At 49.7% G+C, this 6,807-nt stretch overlaps 2 non-coding genes across 2 annotated transcripts; one reads left to right on the top strand and one right to left on the bottom strand.

Moving 5' to 3' along the window:
- Positions 1-4,063: 4,063 nt before the first annotated feature.
- On the bottom strand, positions 4,064-4,157 carry trnar-ucu (transfer RNA arginine (anticodon UCU)). Its single transcript has 2 exons — positions 4,121-4,157; positions 4,064-4,099 (listed from the first exon to the last, which is right to left on the bottom strand). It is a non-coding gene; the product is annotated as a tRNA-Arg (tRNA).
- A 2,319-nt stretch (positions 4,158-6,476) lies between these two features.
- Positions 6,477-6,558, top strand: trnas-uga (transfer RNA serine (anticodon UGA)). The gene has a single exon. It is a non-coding gene; the product is annotated as a tRNA-Ser (tRNA).
- Positions 6,559-6,807: the final 249 nt, after the last annotated feature.

Raw genomic sequence — 6,807 nt, forward strand, 5'->3', positions numbered from 1 at the left:
AATTCAGTTCACTTTTTCGACACAATTCAAATCAGCAGAAGCAATGAACACGTTGAAACCGGCAAATATGAACACATCTATCACTAAGCAACAATAGATTAAGGAGCATGTGGCACAGAAAAGCAAGAAATGAAAGAAAGATTCAAAGAAAGAAAGAAAGTACAAGGACTTGGGGTTATATACACTGGCACTGTGTTTCTTTCTGCGCCGGGACAGCAGAGGGCACAATCGGAACATCAGCCACATCAGTTCCTGAAACATGGTTCAATAGGAACAGGAGGAGGCCATTCAGCCCCTCGAGCCTGTCAAACCAGAACTGGCGGAGCCCATTCAGCCCCTCGAGCCTGTCAAACCAGAACAGGAGGAGTCCATTCAGCCTCTTGAGCCTGTCAAACCGGAACAGGAGGAGGCCATTCAGTCCCTCGAGACTGTCAAACCGGGACAGGAGGAGACCATTCAGCCCCTTGAACCTGTCGAACAGGAACAGGAGGAGGCCATTCAGTCCCTCGAGCCTGTTACACAGGAACAGGAGGAGGCCATTCAGCCCCTCGAGCCTGTCAAACCGGGACAGGAGGAGAAGATTCAGCCCCTTGAGCCTGTCGAACAGGAACAGGAGGAGGCCATTCAGTCCCTCGAGCCTGTTGCACAGGAACAGGAGGAGGCCATTCAGCCCCTTGAGCCTGTCAAACAGGAACAGGAGGAGGCCATTCAGCCCCTTGAGCCTGTCAAACCGGAACAGGAGGAGGCCATTCAGCCCCTCGAGCCTGTCAAACTGGAACAGGAGGAGGCCATTCAGCCCCTCGAGCCTTTCGAACAGGAACAGGAGAAGGCCATTCAGCCCCTCGAGCCTGTCAAACAAGAACAGGAGGAGGGCATTCAGCCCCTTGAGCCCGTTACACTGGAACAGGAGGCCATTCAGCCCCTCGCACCTGTTACACAGGAGGAGGCCATTCAGCCCCTCGAGTCTGTTACACAGGAACAGGAGGAGGCCATTCAGCCCCTCGAGCATGTTGCACAGGAACAGGAGGAGGCCATTCAGCCCCTCAAGCCTGTTACACTGGAACAGGAGGCCATTCAGCCCGTTGAGCCTGTCAAACAGGAACAGGAGGAGGCCATTCAGCCGCTCGAGCCTGTCAAACCGGAACAGGAGGAGGTCATTCAGCCCCTCGAGCCTGTCAAACAGGAACAGGAGGAGGCCATTCAGCCACTCGAGCCTGTCAAACCGGAACTGGAGTAGGCCATTCAGCCCCTCTAGCCTGTCAATCCGGAACAGGAGGAGGCCATTCAGCCCCTCGAGCCTGTCGAACAGGAACAGGAGGAGGCCATTCAGCCCCTCGAGCCTGTCAAACAGGAACAGGAGGAGGCCATTCAGCCCCTTGAGCCAGTCAAACAGGAACAGGAGGAGGCCATTCAGTCCCTCGAGCCCGTTACATTGGAACAGGAGGCCATTCAGCCCCTCGAGCCTGTTACACAGGAGGAGGCCATTCAGCTCCTCGAGCCTGTTACACAGGAACAGGAGGAGGCCATTCAGCCCCTCGCGCATGTTGCACAGGATCAGGAGGAGGCCATTCAGCCCCTCAAGCCTGTTACACTGGAACAGGAGGCCATTCAGCCCCTCGAGCCTATTACAATGGAACAGGAGGATATTCAGCCCCTCAAGCCTGTTACACAGTACAGGTGGAGGCCATTAATTCCCTTGATCCAGTTACACAGGAACAGCTAATTTATTATTAATGTTTCATGTGATGTGTTTGCTCTGAAAGAAATTGTTAAAAATGTTAACGTACATTGGCCGGGAATCGAACCCCAGATCGCCCGCATGGAAGGCAAGAATTCTACCCCTGAACCACCAATGCTCACAGAGACAGCAAAACCCATTTTCCGTGAGCTACAATTTAATTTTGACTTTTGTTAATAGAAGCGAGGACACTGCGGTAAAATATAAAGCGAAATGCAGCAGATGCTGGATCTGAAATTGTTCATTAAATGTTGGAAACGCTCCACAGGTCAGGGAACACCTGTGGACAGAAAAACACAGGGTTAACCTTTCAGGTCCATGAACTCTCGGTAGAACTAAGATTTTGCAGCTTTGTAGGTCCCGTGTGACTTTCCTTCCAAACTTTTTAAACTTTTAAACTGCTCACAAATTACAAAATTAAGAAACTAACCTTCCCTTAAAAAACAAATGACCCGCACGGGGATCGAACCCGCAACCTTGGCTTTATTAGCACCACGCTGTAACCAACTGAGCTAACCAGCCCATCTGTAAAACTTATCTATAGTACCATCCCTGTTTCTGGTCTTTGCCGCTAAGTCACTGTCTTTGAAGGCTGGAAAAGAAAGACTTGCATTTCTGCAGGCCTTTCACGACCTCAGGACATCCCAAAGTGCTTTACAGCCAATGAATACTTTTTGAACTGTTTTGCATCTGTGACAGGTAGATTGGTCAGGGGGAGGTCAAATAGGTTTTCCCCTCGTGTTGGTTCCCTTACCACCTGCCGCAGGCCCAGACTGGCAGCTATGTCCTTCAGGACTCGAACAACTTGGTCAGTAGTGCTGCTACCGAGCCACTCTTGGTGATTGGCATTGAGGCCCCCCACCCAGAGTACATTCTGTGCCCTTGCTGCATTCGGTGCTTCTTCCAAGTGGTGTTCAACATGGAGGAGCACTGATTCATCAGCTGAGGGAGGGTGGTAGGTGGTAATCAGCAGGAGGTTTCCTTGCCCATGATGTTCCTGTGTAACAGGCTTGAGGGGCTGATTGGCTTCCTCCTTTTCCTGCATAAAAGGCTGAATAGCCTCCTCCTGTTCCTGCATAACAGGCTCGAGGGGCTGAATGGCCTCCTCCTGTTCCTGTATGATATGCTCGATGGGCTGAATGGCCTCTTCCTGTTTATGTGTAACATACCCGAGGAGATGATTGGCCTCCTCCTGTTCCTTTATAACAGACTCGAAGGGCTGAATGGCCTCCTCCTGTTCCTGTATAACAGACTCAAGGGGCTGAATGGCCTTCTCCTGTTCCTGTGTAACAGGCTCAAGGGGCTGAATGGCATCCTCCTGTGCATGTATAACAGGCTCGAGGGGCTGAATGGCCTCCTCCTGTTCATGTATAACGGGCTTGAAGGGCGGAATGGCCTCCTCCTATTCCTGTGTAACCGGCTCGAGGGGCTGAATGGCCTCCTCCTGTTCCTGTCTAACAGGCTTGAGGGGCTGAATGGCTTCCTCCTTTTCCTGTATAACATGCTCGACAGGCTGAATAGCCTCCCCCTGTTCCTGTATAACAGGCTCGTGTGTCTGAATTGTCTCCTCTTGTTCCTATGTAACAGGCTTGAGGGGCTGAATGGCATCCTCCTGTGCATGTATAACAGGCTCGAGGGGCTGAATGGCCTCCTCCTGTTCATGTATAACAGGCTTGAGGGGCTGAATGGCCTCCTCCTGTTCCCGTATAACAGACTCGTGTGTCTGAATTGCCTCCTCCTGTTCCAGTGTAGCAGGCTTGAGGGACTGTATGTCCTCCTCCTGTTCATGTGTGGCAGGTTTGAGGGGCTGAATGGCCTCCTGCTGTTCCTGTGAAACAGACTCGTGGGTCTGAATTGCCTCCTCCTGTTCCTTTATAACTGGATCATGGGTCTGATTTGCCTCCTCTTCATCCTATGTAACAGGTTCGAGGGGCTGAATGGAGTTCTACTGTTCTTGTACAGAGCTTGTATCGCTGAACGGCTTCCTCCTGTCCAATGCAACAGGCTCGAGGCGTTAAAGGCCTCCTCTTGTCCCTGTGTAACATGCTCGAGGGGCTGAATGGACTCCTACTGTTCCTGTATAACAGGCTAAAGGGGCTGAATGGCCTCCTCCTGTTACTGTGTAAAAGGGTCATGGGACTGAATGGTCTCCTCCTGTTCCTATGTAAAACGGCCATGGGACTGAATGGCCTTCTCCTGCTTCTGTGTAACTGACTCAGGGGTTCAGAGTACTCAGAGGGAAAGTGTCGGGCGGTAGTTTCCCTTCTCTGAATTACCGATTAATGTACCATCAGTGGAGGAACCACCGAACACTGACCCAAAATCCGACTCTGGTGGGGCTCGAACCCACAACCTTTGAATACCTTAATCTGTCACACAAGTTAGAAGTCCAATGCACTATCCATTGCGCCACAGAGCCAATTACGCAAAACTCTGTTACAAAAGCAAAATAGTGCTGATGCTGGAAATCTGAAATATAAACAGATGAAATGCTGGAAACACTCTGCAGGTCAGGCAGCATTCCATGACTGTTTAAAAGGGGTCTACTTTCAGTCCCGGATCATTCTGTGTCTGTTTAAAAGGGACATGCTGTCAGTCCCGGTTTATTCTGTGTCTGTTTAAAAGGGACATGCTGTCAGTCCCGGATTATTCTGTGTCTGTTTAAAAGGGATGTGCTGTCAGTCCCGGATCATTCTGTGTCTGTTTAAAAGGGACATGCTTTCAGTCCCGGATTATTCTGTGTCTGTTTAAAAGGGATGTGCTGTCAGTCCCGGATTATTCTGTGTCTGTTTAAAAGGGATGTACTGTCAGTCCAGGATCACCCTGTGTCTGTTTAAAAGGGATGTGCTGTCAGTCCCGGGTCATTCTGTGTCTGTTTAAAAGGGATGTGCTGTCAGTCCCGGATCATTCTGTGTCTGTTTAAAAGGGATGTGCTGTCAGTCCCGGATCATTCTGTGTCTGTTTAAAAGGGATGTGCTGTAAGTCCCTGGTCATGCTGTGTCTGTTTAAAAGGGATGTGCTGTCAGTCCCGGATCATTCTGTGTCTGATTAAAACGGGTGTTACATAATATTATAGAGTCTGCCCCACAGAAACAGTCCATTTGCACGAACTGGTCTCCACACGAGCCTCCTCCTTCTCTATTTCTCCTCACCCCCCAAATAAACTAGAATCAGTAATGGTAACCATGAAACTATCGGATTGTCGTAAAAACCCATCTGGTTCACTAATGTCTTTCAGGGAAAGAAATCTGCCATCCTTACCTGGTCTGGCCTTTGTGTGACTCCAGTCCCATAGCAATGTGGTTGACTCTTAACTGCCCTCTGAAATTGCCTAGTAAGCCACTTAGTTGTAACAAACCGCTACGAAACAAAATAATAAAAATGAAAATATACGGACAACCTGGCCTGATCCATATCAGCCTCCTCCTGAGGTCCCCACCATCACAGAAGCCAGCCTTCAGCCAATTCGATTCACTCCACGTGATATCAAGAAAAGGCTGAGCACACTGGATACAGCAATGGCTCTGGGCCCTGACAACACCCCGGCTATTATTCTGAAGACTTGTGCTCCAGCCAAGCTGTTTTAGTACAGCTACAACACTGGCATCTATCCAACAATGTGGACGACTGCCCAGGTTTGTCCTGTCCACAAAAAGCAGGACAAATCCAATCCAGCCAATAACCGCCCCATCAGTCTACTCTCTACTCTCAATCATCAGCAAAGTGATGGAAGGTTTCATCCACAGTGCTGTAAAGTGGCACTTACTGACCAATAACCTGCTCATTGATGCCTGGTCTGGGTTCTGCCAAGAGCACTCGGCTCCCGACTTCATTAAAACCTTGGTCCAACATGAACAAAGGAGCTGACCACCAACATCCTGGGGGTTACCATTGAACATAAATACTGTGACAACAAGAGAAGGTCAGAGGCTAGGCATTCTGCGTCGGGTGTCTCACCTCCTGACTCCCCAAAGCCTTTCTACCATCTACAAGGCACAAGTAAGGAGTGTGATGGAATACTCTCCACTTGCCTGGATGAGTGCAGCTCCAACAACACTCAGGAAGTTCGACACCATCCAGGACAATGCAGCCCGCTTGATTGGCACCCCATCCACCACCTTAAACATTCACTCCCTCCACCACCGGCGCACCGTGGCTGCAGTGCGTACCATCTACAAGATGCACTGCAGCAACTCACCAAGGCTTCTTCAGCAGCACCTGCCAAACACGCAACCTCTTCCACCTAGAAGGACAAGTGCAGCAGGCGCATGGGAACACCCCCACCTCCAAGATCGCTTCCAAGTCACACACCATTCTGACTTAGAAGTATATTGCCGATCCTTCATCGTCGCTGGGTCAAAATCCTGGAACTCCCTCCCTAACAGCACTGTGGGAGCACCTTCACCACACGGACTGCAGCGGTTCAAGAAGGCGGCTCACCACCACCTTCTCAAGGGGCAATTAGGGATGGGCATTTAATGTTGGCCTTGCCAGCGCACCCACATCCCATAAACGAATTTAAAAAATCCTATCAGCATATCCTTCTATTCCTTTCTCCCTTCCTCTTAAATGCATCTGTAGTATTCGCCTCAACTACTGCATTCTCAGCACTCTTTGGCCAAAGATGTTAATCCTGAATTCCCTGCTGGATTTATCGGTGAGTATTTGTGACCAGTCTTCTCTGAGCTAGTTCCTGACTCACTCACAGTAGGAAGTATGTTCTCACTGTTAATGTGCAGTTGCGATGGCCGAGTGGTTAAGGCGTTGGACTTGAAATCCAATGGGGTTTCCCCGCGCAGGTTCGAACCCTGCTCGCAGCGACTTTGATGCAAATTCTTTATTTTATTTCATCGGCTCCCTGTGGCGATCACTGGCCCCGAAATTGATCAGAATTCCCTCCACTGCACTTTATTACACTGATTAACCCAAAGCTGTTGTTCCAATTGGAACACTAATAATTTATCAGCATCAATTAGATATTGTGGATTTGTTGGGAACTCGTAAGCAATACAAACACAAAGCAGCATCAAAAATATTAATTAATAAAGAGCCCTGCAGTGTTTGGTAGG

This window comes from Somniosus microcephalus, unplaced genomic scaffold (assembly GCF_052327205.1).
Source record: "Somniosus microcephalus isolate GS21.2 unplaced genomic scaffold, FLI_Smic_1.0 unresolved_chr8, whole genome shotgun sequence".
In the NCBI taxonomy this organism is placed as follows: Eukaryota; Metazoa; Chordata; class Chondrichthyes; order Squaliformes; family Somniosidae; genus Somniosus; species Somniosus microcephalus.